The sequence below is a fragment of the Desmodus rotundus genome, chromosome 3 (assembly GCF_022682495.2).
Source record: "Desmodus rotundus isolate HL8 chromosome 3, HLdesRot8A.1, whole genome shotgun sequence".
NCBI classification, from domain to species: domain Eukaryota; kingdom Metazoa; phylum Chordata; class Mammalia; order Chiroptera; family Phyllostomidae; genus Desmodus; species Desmodus rotundus.
The window spans coordinates 62777326-62794508 of NC_071389.1; positions in this window are offsets into that span (position 1 = coordinate 62777326).

Genomic DNA, 17183 nt, shown 5'->3' on the forward strand with positions numbered 1-17183 from the left:
GAGCCCCTACACATCTCGGTGTGCCATTTCAAGTCCTTCACCTCCCTCATAAACTTGTCTTCCTACTACACCTGTCCAAAGAATCCCTAGCTTTGCATTAAGCATATTGTCTGTGTACTTGAGGCATTCATTTATTCACCAGCAATTTTTTAGGAACCCCTATTATATCGCAATTGCTGTTAGATGCCAAGGATACAATGAGTAAACAAGCCAGGTCACAAGCCTTGGTTTCTGCTCTCAAGGAGTTTGTAGCCAGCTGACCTATAAATAAGCAAGCAGGCAATCAACAATGCATGGTATGTAGGCATTATTTTGGGAGAAGCGTGTGTTTTAAGGGGCCGTGGTTCAGTAGGCTCTTTCACACGTGGTGTCTGCCAGAGGACATGTTGCTTCCACTTTCATGATGTCTGGCTGTGAGTATAAAACAAGGAGGGAAAATCGAGGGAACGAAAAGAAACAAAGCGACTCTAATGAAAACTCCGTCTCTCCAAATACTACCGCATCTCATCTATTGGGCAAAATCTACTACCAGCTGCACTCAGTGATCTAGGGGCTATTCTTTCCATTCACTCGATGATAATGTGGTGATAGCAACATCAGCAAAAGAACGAGAGAGAGAGAATATAAGCATTATGTTTTTTAAATTATACTTGAAAAAACTACCTGACATATGGCCTCAATGGATTCTGCCTACCCCAAATAATTCGACATGGTTTCGGGCTTTTGAGGAAATGGCAAAATGTTTCTAAAGAACATACTTTCCAAGCATGTTTGTCAGAGGGATTCATTAAAAGGAAGAGAGGACACATCAACAAGAGTGTTCAAGGAAGTTTACACTAAATTGTCACAGACCCTCAGAGACGGCCACCTAGGTAAGAACTGCTAAATAATGAGTACAGGAAACTCATTGAATTGCAAAGCCTAAGCAATGCATAGTTACTGTACTTGAGAAAAATCTTTGTAACTCAGTTACTGGCACCCAATATAACAAAATGAAATAGGGTAAGTGGTTCTTAGCCTATTTTAACTGTCATAGAGATAAACTTTTTCTAAATTTCAACAGTAATTCCAAATCCACTAGGAAAAAAAAATAAGAAAAAGCACGTGATTAGCTACAGAGTGGACAGCACAATTCAAACTTCAGAGGGCATACCAAGCTAACTCATGAGGCAGGCACAGGCCGACCACGGCTAATTCCATGCATAGCGTGAGGCTGTGGGCCCTGGGCAGCTCTCTAAGGATCCAGACAACCAGTGTGGAACAATCCCTTAGTGTCTGGGGACGGGGAAGCAGTATACTACCGTTACCACTATCACCCCACCAACTGGGAGAGAGAAAGAGTGATGTAGGAGGGGAGAGAGGTGAGCAGGGTTTCAGGACCCTGGCCGAAAAGAGAGCGGTGTTACATTAGTATCATCGTTATTTGCTATGTAACCTGATATTGCTAATAGCCAACGTTTACGGGGTTTTTACTAACTGCTAGGCACTAAGTATTCACATCCAGGTCCTCTTCTAATATTTGAGGATCCCAGAGGCAAACGTACAAATGGAGATCCACATACCATGTGTCTAAATATACAAAATTATAAATGAGGCTAACAAGCTGTTAAAATGTGTTATCTCCTATCTTGACAAATATACCTTCATAATGACTTGGAAGGCCAGGTTCAAATTCAAAATTCTTGAACCCCTCTCATAGCATGCTGGAACATGGTGGCTGAGGAACAGATGAACCGTGGAGCATCCTCTTCTTCTACCCTCCCCGACTCCAGTCCCCACTCCAGTCATCCTCAGGGGCCTGCTGTGCACGGGCGTGGCCCCTTCAGCCCACAAACCACATCGACAGTTGCCCTTTGTTCATCTCTCCAGCCTGGCAGTTTACACACCGTTGAGCAATGTGCCCCAGGCAGGACTGGCCCACGCAGGCCGCACAAGAATCAGTTACTTATCAGGGAATATCAGGTTTCAGAAGGGGTGGGAGGTTCACACGCTAGTTGAGCACAGTCCCTGGCCCTATGGACTGCTCACTGCATAGAAAGAGGGTAGTGCCAACTCTGGTAGGGCCAGAGGGTAGGGCCTGCCCCATTTGTGTTTCTTAGACTGTCGCTGCCTTTTTTCCACATTCAAACAAAGTTCTTGATCAAACTGAAATCAGAGCCTCTCTGGGCTCACAGGGACCTGCTTACTCAGTCATAAACATGTTCACTTTGCACTCACTTGGAGTCTCACTGAACTCCAAAGCATTGTGGGTCTAACCGAATTCTGTAGTTATCAGATACCATACATGTTATTATAAGCAAATGGAGTGGCAAGAAATGCGTGTATCCCCTCTACTTAAATGCTGGATGCATTATCCCATCAGACTTCACTTACAAACATAAACCCAAGGACAAAATTATTAAGAATTTCAGGACAACTACAGCTGAGCATTAAACCAAGCACAGGACCACATATAACATGGGCCTCATGCCCATGAAGCCAGGCCTGGGAGAGGGGACAACCAGAGCCCTGTAAATGGAAGTCATCTCAGAGTGAAGTCAATTGCCTGCGGTCTGATGTAAGTGGTATTTAAAACAGACTTACTCAAAATCTTGAGACCAACCTCTTTAATGAGTTACCACACTCCCTCTTGAAACAGAAGCCCAGTTGCATGAACTGGGCCAGCACCGTACAAGCTTCAGATTTTCAGGCATTCTTTTTGCCGTAGCCAAGAAGGGCTTCCAGGCTTATTAACTGGCAGGCTGACTCCAGAAACACAGTTGTGATTATACTAATACCATTTATAAAACATTAGCTTGATGAAGAGAAAGAAGGCAAGCAACTTTCCTTAGTAGGAATAATTAGAATACATAGAATATAATATGAAGAACACTAAATTGGAATACTAAATTCTAATACTTTAGAATACTAAATTATTCAATATCTAGTAGTAATAATAAGAATAGGTAATATTTACTTAGCACTTACTATGTGCCAGGTACTGCTCTAAGAGCTTCTGCTATGTCATCTCATGTTTTTTTCCTCACAGACACCCCGTTAGTTTGGTAATAGTATTCTCCACATTTTACAAATGAAGAAGCTGAGGCAAAGAGTGTCTCAACAAACTGAGTGCTGTCACACAGCTAATTAGTGACAAAGTCAGCATTTTTCACCTGGGCGGTCCTGCAACTTTGAACCCCCTCTCTCTAAACGTAAAGCCATCCCTGTGTTAGTGCCAGCTGCTTGAAAGCAGTTGAAACTACACCAACTGGCCAGACAAGATGATCAGTAAATATTTCTAGAATAATAAATAGTTCAGGAAACTGTAGTAGCATTTTAGATTATCTGACATAACTAAAACCTCACATTAATCATTTGTTCTTGCATTTTGGTTTCCAGGAAAGAATTTTCAAGTACTTGCATTATAGACCTAATCTTTTATCATGTCACTAACATTCCACATTCAGGAAATATTTTATACTTAATTTAATTTCATGTGGACTTTCTTCACAGGATGGCCAGGAGCCAGGAAGTAAGGGGAAAACCCTGCTGAATAACAGCACCCTTGCAGGACAGCCAGGAATCAGGGAACAAGGGGAAAACCCTGCTGACTGTTGCGAGGGACTCTGCTCACTGCTACAAGGGACTGTTCTCAGTATAGCTATTAACTTTAGAACTGAGTGCCAATCAAATTCGCTAACAATGTGCAGAGTTTGTTGCCCAGCTTGGTTGCTTGTTTTGTTTTGCTATTTTAATGCTGGATAATATGTGGACCAAATTGGTTAATATAACGTAACTTAGCTGTCTAGTCAGGTTATTTTGTTGCTCTATCTTACTACTGGATTAGATCTTTGTAGAAACTCATATATCAAATATACATACCTGGTAGTGAATCAGTGGTTGTGAATACCAGGTAGTGACAAGGGTTACAGAGGATAATGAACAGATCCTAAGCACTAGAACTGCCTGATTCATTAAATTTCCTCATCTAACGATGAGGTATCTTCCATCCCTAATCCTCTGTGTGCCGTGAGCAATCCCACTGACTGATAACAATGACAACAATAAATCCATGCTACTAAATTTTACAAATATGTAGGACACATTTTTACTTTTCTAACTAATAACGATATCATTAAATGTTAATATTTGTAAAGTGCAATGAGACATATACTCCCATATACTCTCTCATGGACTGAAAGTGGAAACTGTCTTTCTAGAATGGGAGAGCAATGGCAAGAACCATCAATATCTTAGCCCCTTGGCACACCAGTTCATGTCCAGGTAATCACTCATGAGGAAATAACTCAAACTGCCAACAAAGATGTTCATAACAGTATTATCTGAAAGATACCCAAATTAGAAACAATGTCTGACAATAAACTATGATATAGTCGTGTGATAAAATTCTACTCAGGCACTTAAAATGGGATTTATGAAATATCTATTGCATAAGAAAATGCTTTAGAAATACATATTCAAGCTCCGGCCAAGATGGAGGCATAGGTAGAAACTCTTTGCTTCCTCACACAACCAAAAGGAGGATACCAACCAACCTAAAATCAATAAACAACCAGAAGTGCCCCCAAATCAAACTGCATGGAACTCTGACAACCAAGGAATTAAAGAAAGAGTCAAACAGAACAAGCAGACCACTAAGGCAGGTGCACGGAGAGAACCTGCAGTGAGGCAGCGGACCATGCGGGTGGGGCTGGCTGAATGGGAAACTGAGACTCAGAGCAGACTGTGGACTATGGCAGTGGTTGCCACCGTGGGAGAAACTCCTAGTCTCATATGAGGGTTCATAGGAAAGTGGACTAGAGCAAGCAGGCGAATTGCACTGTTCCCTCTCTGGCCCCTCCCCCACAGGCAGTACTGGCAGCACAGCAGGGAGGGCAGCCCTGCCCAGCTGGATACATAGGGCCCCGCCCCCTTACAACTCATCAGCTACGCCAAGACAAAGAAATATGGCCTGAATGAAAGAACACAGCAAAACTCCAGAAAGAGAGCTAAGCAATGAGGAAATAGTCAACCTATCTGGTGAAAAGTTCAAAGCCCTGGTAATCAAAATGCTCACAGAACTGATTGAACTTGGTTACAAAATGAAAGAGCAATGAAAGATACCCAAAGTGAAATAAAGCAAAATATTCAGGGAACCAACAGTAATAGGAAGGAAACCAGGACTCAAATCAACGACTTGGTACAAAAGGAAGAAATAATCATCCAACCAGAACAGAATGAAGAAACAAGAATTCAAAAAATGAAGAGAGACTTAGGAACCTCTGGGACAATTTTAAATGTTCCAATACCCGAATTATAGGGGTGCCAGAAGGAGAAGAACAGCAGCAAGAAATTGAAAACTTATTTGAACAAATAATTAAGGAAAACTTCCCCAATCTGGCAAAGGAAACAGACTTCCAGGAAGTCCAGGAAGCCCAAAGAGTCCCAAAGAAGTTGGACCTAAAGAGGAACCCACCAAGATACACCATCATTAAGTCACCCAAGATTAAAGATAACTGCTTAAAAGCAGTTAAGAGGAAAGGAGACAGTTACCTACAAAGGAGTCCCCATAAGACTATCAGCTGATTTCTCAAAAGAAACCTTGCAGGCAAGAAGGGGCTGGAAAGAAGTATTCAAAGTCATCAAAAGGAAGGACCTACATCCAAGAATACTCTATCCAGCAAAGCTATCCTTTAGAATGTGAGGGCAGATACAGTGCTTCCCAGATAAGGTCAAGTTAAAGGAGTTCATCATCACCAAGCCCTTATTATATGAGATATTAAAGGGACTTATCTAGGAAAAAGAAGAAGATCAAAAACTATGAACAGTAAAATGACAACAAACTCACAACTATCAACAAATGAACTTAAAAAGAAAAAGAAAAACAACGAAAACAAAAACTAAGCAAAAAACTAGAACAGGAACATAATCATAGAAAGGGACATCACATGGAGGGATTTCAGTGGGGAGGGGGAGAGGAGGAATAGGGGGGAAAAGGAATAAGGGGAAAAAGGAATAGGGGTGAATAAGAAGCATAATTGGCAGGCATAAAATAGACAGGAAGAAGTCAAAAATGGTATAGGAAACAGAAAATTCAAAGAACTTATACATACAACCCATGGACATGAACTAAGGGGGAGGCTTGGGGGGTGCGGGGCAGAGAGGGGATAAAAGGGGAAAAATTGGGAAAACTGTAATAGCATAATCAATAAAGTATACTTAAAAAAAGAAATACATATTCACTCACCAATTATGGAACATTGGGCAAGTAGTTTATCTGGCTGTACTATGACTCCTTTATCTGTAGTGGAGGATAAAGGCATCATAGGACTGATGGGAAAATTAATTGGATAAACATAAGCAGAGTGGTTAGAACAGGGCCTGGCACAGGGGAATCACTAAGGCAATATCAGTCATCTCATGACCTCCATCATCTTCATCCTCTTTCCAAAAAAAGTCTTTGAGTAGAACGCTTATATGTTTCCAATTTTTAAATGTTTACAGAAATTAATACACATGGGCTTCTGGTCAAGATGGCAGCATGGGTGGTTGCAGTACTCACATCCTCCCAAACCCCACCAAAATTACAGCTGAGCTACAGGACAACCATCATTCAGAATCACCTGAAATCTAGCTGAACAGAGTCCTACAATTAAGGATATAAGAAGTATCCACAGTGAGACTGGTATGAGGGCCAGAGATGTGGAACAGGCTGGTCTTATACCCATGTGTGGCAGCTAAAAATTGCTATGGATATCTCAGCTTCAGAGGTCCCCCCCTTAGGAGCAAGGGGTCCCAACCCAACACCAGGCCCCCAGCCCAGGGTTCCAGTTCCAGAAAGAGAAGTCCCCATAATTTCTGCCTGTAAAAACCAGCAGGAATTGTGACTGAGTGAGACTGAGGGTTCCTGGAGTCCCAGGTAGTTCCTATTAAAGGGCTCATGCATGAACTTAAACTCATTCGCTCTGAGCTCCAGCTCTGGGGCAGCAGCTCAAAAGGTATCAGGGACATATGGAGAAGAACTGAATTTTCTGTCTTTGGAGTAAAAGTTAGAGATGAAGCTTATTCCCAGACAGAAGTTCTGGCAGAGGCCACAGTCCTTTGCTGAGTCCCCACCCCTCCACACACGCACACAGAAGGGAGGTGGTGTCTAATCTGAGCTTCTATCAACCTGACTCACACTGTTCCCCAGTCCTGATGATTCCCTGAGGTCCCACCACACCCAACTTATGGGCCCAACCAAGCCTTTTCCAGTGGCTTTTTCACAGGGATGGCTTATCTTGGCTCATGCTCTGGACTTTTCTAAATTCTCTCAAAAGTTTACAAACCCAAAACAAGCAGTGTCTTGCCTCAGCTCACCCCACTCCTCTTGCTAAGTGGCCACAGGCCCAGCACTAGAAGCAGCCAGCGCCGGTTCACAGCTTAGCCTCTCTCCAAATCCAGTGTGAGTAGCAGCCATCTGCAGATCTCTCTGTACCTCATGTTGGGTGGCCCTGGGCAGAACACAGGCAGCAAATGATCTTGTCCTGCAACTCTTGGGAGGCCCCAGAGCCAGTGCACTCAGTGGTCAGCTGCAGGCCATGTCAGGGCACCACCCAACAAACTCCACAAGTGACATGCTCAAGAGGAAGGCTCATCAGGTCCCAGAGTGCCACTGAAGTAAGTCCTGCTCTGTGGCATTAACCCCAGCCCAACAGCTCCTCCTCCATAGTCACAGCCAGTCCTTGAAGCCTATAAGCCTGGGGGGTAATTCTCTTGCACTGATGTGCTAATAGCAATCAAGGCTCAACTAAGACAAGAGGGTGCACATGGGGTGGAGCGCCTGGAGTGCCCAGCTCAGGTGACCAGGGATATACCCCTAGGACCTATAGTACACCTACTATATAAGAACACTCTATCAAATGGTTTTATACAGCTCTACCTAATGCACAGAAACAAACACAGGGAAGCAGGCAAAATGAGGAGACAAAGAAACATGTCCCAAATAAAAGAACAGAACAAGCATCCAGAAAAAGAACTAAATAAAATGAAGACAAGCAAGTTAACAGAAGCAGGATTCAAAACACTAGTTATACAGATGCTCAGTGAACTTAGGGAAAGAGTAGATAAACTTAGTGAGAACTTCAGCAAAAAGATAGGAAACATAAAAGCAAACATAGAAAATATAAAAAAGAACCAGTCAGAAATAGAGAATACACTACAGGGAATAAATAGTATGTAGATAAAGCAGAGGATCAAATCAACATTTGAAAGATAAGGAAGCAGAAAACACCCAATCAGAACAGCAAAAATAAAAAAGAATCCTAAAAGAAGAGAATAGCTTAAGGAACCTCTGGGACAACTTCAAGTATACAAGCATTTGCATTATGAGGGTACCGAAAGAAGAGAGAAACCAAGGAACTGAAAACCAGTTTTGAAAACAAAATAATGATGGCGTACTAGGGTTCCCTTTTCTCCATACTCTTGCCAGCATTTGTTGTTTGTTGATTTATTAATAGTAGTCATTCTGGAAGGTATGAGGTGATACCTCATTGTAGTTTTAATTTGCATCTCTCTGGTGATTGGTGACATTAAGCATTTTTTCATGTCTATTGACCATTTGTATATCCTCTTTGGAGAAGTGTTTATTCGCGTCCTTTGCTCATTTTCTAATTGGATTGTTTGTCTTCCTGGTATTGAGTTATATAACTATTTTATATATTTTGGAAATTAATACCTTCTCAGGTTGGCAAGTATGTTCTCACATACAGTGGGCTCCCCTTTTCATTTTGTTGATGCTAACAGGGTGGAGTTTCCTCAGAAAATTAAAAATGGAACTCCCTTTCAGCTCAGTGATCCCACTTCTGGGAATATACCTTAAGAATCCTGAACACCAATCAGAAAGAATATATGCACCCCTGTGTTAATAGCAACATTACTTGCAATAGCCAAGACCTGGAAACAGTCTAAGTGCCCATCAGCAGATGATGGATAAAAAAAGCTGTGGTAGAATACATTTACACAACGGAATACTATTCAGCTGTTTAAAAAAAAGAAGAAGGAAATCTGCTCTGGCTGGTGTGGCTCAGTGGGCTAAGTGCCAACCTGCAAAGCAAAGGGTCACTGGTTTGATTCCTAGTCAGGGCACATGCCTGGGTTGCCGGCCAAGTCCCTAGTAGGGGGTACATGAGAGACAACCACACACTGATGTTTCTTTCCCTTTCTTTCTCTGTCCCTTCCCTCTCTAAAAATAAATAAATAAAATCGTTTTTTAAAAAGCAGCAAGAGAAAGACTCTTAGTTACCTACAAAAGAGCTCCCATAAGACTGTCAACTGGTTTATCAACAGAAACATTTCAGGCCAGAAGGGATTGGCAGGAAATATTCAAAGTGATGAAAAGCAATGATCTACAACCAGGATTACTCTACCCAGCAAAGCTATCATTCAGAATGTAAGAACAGGTAAAGAGCTTCCCGGACAAGAAAAAGCAAAGGAGTTCATCACCACCAAACCAGTATTATAAAAAATGTTAAACAATCTTGAAGAAGATGATGAAGAGGAACAGGTCAAAAACACAAATAATAAAATGGTAATAAATACATATCTATCAACAATTACTTTAAATATAATGGATTAAATGCTCCAATCAAAAGATATATGGTGGCTTGAATGGATAATAAAACAAGACCTTACCTATGCTGTCTACAAGAGACTCACTTTAGAGCAAAACACACACACACAGACTGAAAGTAAGGGTATTGAAAAACATATTTCAGGAAAATGGAAACAAGAATATCCTGAGGTAGCAATGCTGATATCAGACAAGCCAGAGACAAAGAAAGACCCAGCAATTCCACTTCTGGGTATCTATCCAAAGAATAATCCAAGTAAAGAATACTCCAAAGTAAATCCAAAGACATATGCATCCATATGATTGTTGCAGCATTATTTACATTAGCCAAGATAGGGAACCCATAAAAAATGAAATCTTGCCATGTGCAACATGGCTGAACCTAGAGGGTACTGTGCCAAGTGAAATAAATCAGACAGAGAAAGACAAATACCATACAAGTTCATTTACATGTGGAATCTAAAAAACACAACATAAATGAACAAGCAGACCAGCAACAGACTCATGGATGCAGAGAACATTTTGGCAATTGCCAGATTGGAGCGGGTTTGGGGGACTGGGTGAACAAGGTGAAGGGATGAAGCAGTACAGATTGGTAGTTACAGAACAGTCATGGGGATGTACAGTACAGCACAGGGACTACAGTCACTAATATTGTAATAACTGTGTATTATGTCAGATGAGAACTAGATCTTCCAGGGGAGCACTTTATAAATTATAAATGTCTAATCACTGGTTGTACACCTAAAACTAATATAATATGGTACAACTGTAATTGAAAAATAAAATTTATTTTAAAATACCTAAATAAATACAGAGAGAATGTCTTAATAATTCATGAAAGAATATATAATAAGTCATTAAAATTTCCTTCCTTAAACCTCATAATGTCTTCCATTTTCTTACAATAAACATGTACTATTTATAAGCAGTACAAAGATTTTTACATATAAAAAAGGAACAATCTAGTACAAAAGCCAAAGCATGTTGAGAAACAAACAAACAAAAAAAAGCTGATGCCAGAAATCCAAAAGGAAAACCAAAAATGGGCACTTGGAAGACAGAAAAGAGCAAGACATGAGGAGAAGGCAGAATACCCAGCTCTGTGGCACAAGGAGAACATCTCAGCAGTGCCTGGAGGGGCCAATGCACCACACCAGGATGCGTGGAACGCTACACGCCTCTGAGATTAACTAATTTTCAAAAATATTGTATTTGCCTCCAGAGGAGAGGCCAAATGTGGATTTACAGAGTGATGATCCTGCGTTTGCAGCTGAACTACTTCTAATATTACACAGAAGGTGTCAGAGAGGGGCAAACTTAAGACCCTCTCTGACAAGATGAAAGAATGAGCATTTTCCACTCCTTTTCCCCATAACGGATTGCTGTGTGAATGTACTTGGAATTTATTACTAAAAAAGGATTAAAATCTGGCACTTCCCTTCTGTGAAAATATTTATCTACATGAATAGAAATTCATCCTTTTGGACAAAGGTTTGGAACATATGATCCTGGGGCCGCTTGGACAGCCTTCCTGAAGACTTGCCACCTGCACTCACTCTTAAGTCCCATTACTTTCCCAAGTTATCTTCAATACATTCTACTGCATATATTCTCTCTCAGAAATATAGGCATGAAAATAGTTAAGATTAAGTTTTCAAACTAAATGAGTTAGGCTTCAGTTATCTGGAAATTTCAGCAACAGTGTTTTATTCTTGGCTGCTGCCAGACAATCAAGGCTACCATAAACCCATACAAATAAAAACAAGGAATACCAGCCTGGCTGAGGCTGGTTATCCCAGAACAGCCTCTAAAGCAGACTAATGCGTCTGCCGACCGAGGCGTTTTCACCTGGGACCATCTCAGGGTTGAGGAAATCCTCACCCAGATAGTTTCAGAACCTGATGTAAAAGGAAGAAGTTGCCAGCAAAACTGACCTGTGCTGGTTCCTGGATAATCTGTGGTAGAACCAGTTCCTAGTTCTCTCGGGGACCTATTTCCTGGAGGAGAAACATTTCAGGTGCCTCCAGTGTATCTCGGGAGCAAGTGGAAAGAGCATTTGGCTACTTTAGTTTCATTACAATTCAAATGGATAGTTGCTGCTTCGGAAACAGTACAACCACACGTGTTTGGAAAATGAAAGGGAAATGCTTCAACAGACAGACAAGCCATATTCCTCAATATTGCTGTGCCACTAGAATAATCCAGGTCAATGACATTGCAGGTCATATAACAATGACAATCCCAGATAGTGTACTGATATCACCACAGGACCATGTCTTAGGAGTTTTCCTGTTTAACGTCCAACTGCTGAATAAAGACCATCTGGGGAAAACGGAACGAGGGTGGGCCCAAGGAGGAAACTGATCCCTGGTTCAGAAAATGGAGATTTCTAGGAGCCGGGAATTAGTGTTCGGGCTGCGACATAAGAGTAGATGAATTTGTTGTAAAAATGATAGAACAGTAAAGGAAGGTGAAATGTCTATTTCTTTGCATATGTAACAAACATTATCCCAGAGAAAAATAATGAATGACACTTCTCTGTAAAATTTGCTCGAAAAGAACAAATTCCAAAACTGTTCAAAACAATGTGTTTTCTGTTTAAAACACTGAGAATAATCTCATAAACATGACCTTGGAATACTTTCTACTACAACTTAAAATCAGTGCTAATTCTCCAACCTCAGAAGAAGGAGAGAACACTTGTCCCTGGTTAATGTGTCCTGTGCTTGTCAAACTTGAGTGTGTACATGAGTCACATGGGAAGCTAGTTAAAATGCAGAGTCTACTCTCATAGGTTCAGGGACCCAAGATTCCTTTTTTAATTGTTCTATTACAGTTGTCCCAATTTCCCCCCGTTGCTTTCCTCTGCCCCACTCACCATCCCCCTCTCTCACAGTCAATCCCCACCCTGTTGTCCATGTCCATGAGTCATTTATATTTGTTCTTTAACTAGACCCTTCCCCTTCGTTCCTCCCAGGGACCCAGGATTCTTCACTTCTAACAACCTCCAGATAATGCCGGAGGACCTCACTTTGGGTGGCAAGGATTGAGACTGCCCCGGTTCTCATATCTTTGCTACCTGACCCTGCCCTCCTTGTTATCACTGGTTCACCCAGGAGAGCACCCGACTCAGGCAGATCAGAGTGTTCTCTGGGCTGCAGCTGACGCCTCAAAAGGGCCACTTGACTCAGAACAAGCTTATCAGAGGTCTTCTCCAGGGCTTTTGAACCCGAAGTAGGGAAGATGACTAATATGGCAGCAAAAGCAGGTATTGTGAGGCTCAGGACTAGTCTCTGTCCACTTGTTCCTGCTGAAAGAGGTGTGAGATGACGAGGCCAACAGTCCAAGAAATTGGCAAAGACCTGGCTAAATTCACATCCCTAATTTCCCCCATTCCCGCTGAACTTGACATGTAGGGACAACCTCACCTTTGCAGTGCTATGTGAGATTTGCCCAATACTTCAAATAAATAAATAAACAAACAAACAAACAATTTATTTGAGTTGGTTTTCTGTCACATGCAACCAAAGTGCTGACTAAAACACTCATATAATAAAACTAATATTTTAAAAAATAACTTGTTTTGTTTAATTCTCTTTTTTTTTGTACTGAAAAACCCCACTCATTGTAACCTTTATACACAGAACTGATTCCCTAAAGTTTTATTTCTCAGCTATTGGTCTGAGTCTAGTATCATCTAGCACCTGGAGCATAGTATTTGTTGAAGTGGGTCCATTTATTCATCGAGAACGATTTGTACTGTACGGCAGGCATCATGCTGGAGCTGGGACCACATAGTCCCTGCTCTTCCAGTGACTTAGAGTTTAGTCAGGGAGATAGACAAAGTAATTTCATGTGATGTGACACGATGTCATATAATTACAGGAGAATATGTGGGAAAGTATCATGGAAGAGATGGCACCTCAAGTTAGTCTTGAAGGAGACATAGAAAAGGAAGAAGGAAATTCAAGTCAGAAAGGGCCAGAGACAAAGCCATAGAAATCAGACAGAAAGTTTCATTTGGAAATGTGTCAACCATTCTGTATGCCTAAAGCAGGAAATGGAGCACACCGGGGCTGGGTGGGGAGGCAACACGGAAGCAGTTAAGCTGCAAATCAAGACAGAACTTGAATAGGGAGGTGGGTTTGGCTGGGGTGGGGTGGAGGGATGGGGAGAAAATGCAGACAACTGTAACTGAATAACAATAAAAAAATTTTTTTTAAAAGAAAGAACTTGAATAAAAGATCTTGAGCTTTATGGTGTAGGTAGTAGGGAAATGATCATTAAAAAGCTGCAGCAAAACAAGACTGTGCTGTAGAATATGAGTATATTGGGAGGAATCGGGATAGAGACAAGGTGTTATGTAAACACAGAGATTGCTGTTTTTGAGCTAGAAACTATTATGCAAAATTATAATGAGCTAAAATAAAATCTTTCGGACTCAGCTGATCTTTTATTTTTTTATTACTAACTTACACTTTTCTGACATTTTCTCTTACACATAGATAATTTAGGAATTGTAATAACATTACCATTTTCAATGTGTCTGTATTTCTTGTATATTTTCAAAATCTAAGCTGAGAATATGTGTTTTACCAAGTGAGTTGAACCAATTCACATAGGTTTAGTGATGTGTGAGAAATTATTTGTCAACTTTTTCCATATTTTCTATTTTACATTTTTCCTTTTATTTCTTCTGTTCCTCACCTGTTCTAACTTCTGATGAACAGATTAAATTTTACTCTGCTGGATTGAAAATTACACATTATGATTTTCATCTTCTTGTCACTATCTCAACTTATCAAGACCCATTCTTTCATTTATTATTCATTTATTTATGTCCTGTAGTAAGAGAATTCAAACACATCACTATTTGTATTCTTCATATCCCCTTCACTTCCAACAGACATGTTTACCAGGATCTTGTCTCTAACTGGATTCTAACGCCAACCTCCTTCACGTCAATTTTTTCTAGAGTTTAAATTGTGGATTAATAAAATTTTGCTGTATTTGTTCATTGCATCTTTAGACAAGAAATTTTACTGAATTATTTATTTTTCCTATCTGATTGATTTTTTTTTTAAATTTATTTTGCTTCTTGCTACAGATTTTCCTCCAAGAGTGTTTTTAGAGTATGTATTAGGTACTCTAAGGTCTAGAAATTCTGACATTATTTTTACTTTACTCTAATATTTAAGTGATAATTTGAAATACAGGTTTAACTTTTTTCTATCAGCACTTTGACAATATTATTACATTTCTTCTTGCGTGTAGGGCTGAGGAATATTGGCTGGATGCATAGTTGGTCACCATCGGTGTACAGAGGATAACAGAAGTCACGTGTGGGAGTGAGATCACCAACTAGAACATAGAGAAAGAGGAGAGAAGAGAACCAAAAACGAACTCTTGAGAAGAGTCAGCACTTAAATGGGGGATAAAGATAGAGGCATTGTGAACTAGACAGGAAGGGACATCCAGGGATTTATGAAGATGATAAGGAACATGTCATGTAAACCAACAAAAGGGGCAGTTTCAAAAGAGAGGGAATGATTAACATCAAAAATTACAAAGGTCAAGTCAGATTAAATAGTCCAAACTGTTCACTGCGTGAAACACTATATCCAAGTTACTGCATTTTCTTGTTTATGATGAAAAGGTTTGGAGTAGGAAGACATTAGAGAGGCAGATAGAGAGAGAGAGAGAAAGGACAAATGATGTATCATTAAGGCACTGGAGGGAACGGGAGCGTGAATCCAGTTGCATTCTTTTGAATGTGACTGTCCTGTTTTCCCAACACAGTTAATTGAAGAGATTGTCCTTTCCCCATTGTACATTCTTGGCTCCTTTGTTGTAAATAATTTGCTTAGATATGTGTGGGTTTATTTCTGGGCTCTTGACTCTGTTCTAGTGGCCTGTGTGTCTGGTTTTGTGCCAGTACAATACTGTTTTGATTACCATGACTTTAGTACAGTTTCAAATCAGGGAGCATGATACCTCCAGCTCTGTCCTTTCTTGAAAGATCGCTTTGGCTATTTGGGATCTTTTGTTGTCCGACACATATTTTAGAATTATTTGGACCCGTTCTGTGAAATATACCATTGGAATTTTGATGGGATTGCAGTGAGTCTGTAGACTGCTTTGGGGAATACTGACATTTTAACTGTGCTGTCTTCCGATCATAAGCATGGAATGTCTTTGCATTTACTTCTGTCTTCTTCAATTTATTTCATAAGTGACTTAACAGTTTTCAGTGTACAGGTCTTTCACATCTTTGGTTAAGTTTATTTCTAAGTATTTTATTCTTTTGATGCAATGATAAATAGTATTGTTTTTTCAATTTCTATTTTTGATAGTTATTAGTGTATAGCAACACCACAGATTTCTGTTTATTGATTTTGTATCCTGTGACCTTATTGAATTCATTTATTGTTAATTAGTTCTCAGGGTTTTTTGAGCTCATGATTTTTGTGACTCTGACTTCAAATACAAAGGAAACAAAAGCAAAAATAAACAAATGGGACTATATTAAACTAAAATACTTCTGCTCAGTGAAGGAAACCATGATCAAAGCAAAAAGGCAACCCACTGACCATGGCCGGTGTGGCTCAGGTGGTTGGAGTATTTTCCCCTAGAGTGAAATGTCTGGGGTTTGATTCCCTGTCAGGGCACATACCTGGGCTGTGGGTTCAGTCCCTCGTCAGGGCACATTTGAGAGGCAATCTATCAATGTTTCTGCCTCACATCGACGTTGCTGCCTTTCCTTCTCTCCCTCCCTTCCTGTCTCTCTGAAATCAATAAACGTGTCTTCTGGTGAAGATTTAAAAAAAGAAAAGGCAACGTACTGAATGGGAAAAGATATTTGCAAATCATACATTGGATAATGGATTAACATCCAAAATATATTAAAAACTCATACAACTCAACAAGAGCAACAAAACAAACAACTCAGTTAAAAAATGGACAGAGTCTAAACAGACATTTTTCCAAAGAAGACCTACAGATGGCCAAGAGGCACATGGAAATATGTTCAATATCACAAACTATTAGGGAAATGCAAATGAAAACCACAATGAGATATCATTTCACACCTGTCAGAATGGCTACCATCAGAAAGACAAGAAATAAGGAGTGTTGGAGAGGATGTGGAGAAAAGGGAACACTTATAAACAACTGGCGGGACTGTACATTGTTCCAACCACTATAGAAAACACTATGGGGATTCCTCAAAACATTAAGAATTGAACTGTCATATGATCCATCTATTCCACTTCTGGGTATTTATCTGAAAAGAAAAGCGCTAACTTGAAAAGACACCGGCATGCTTATGTTCACTGCAGCATATCTACTTTAGCCCACTATGGAGGCAGCAGCTAAGTGTGCACTGATGGGTGAGTGCATGAAGAAGATGCAATATATGTATGGAACACTACTAAGCATTAGTAGCAATAAAAGCTTACCCTGACTGCTGTGGCTCAGCTGGGCATCTTTTTGCAAAGTGAAAGGCGGCTGGTTTGATTCCTGGTCAGGCCACATGCCTGGGTTGTAGATTCAGCCCCTGGTTGGGATGTGTGCGAGAGGCAGCCAATCAATG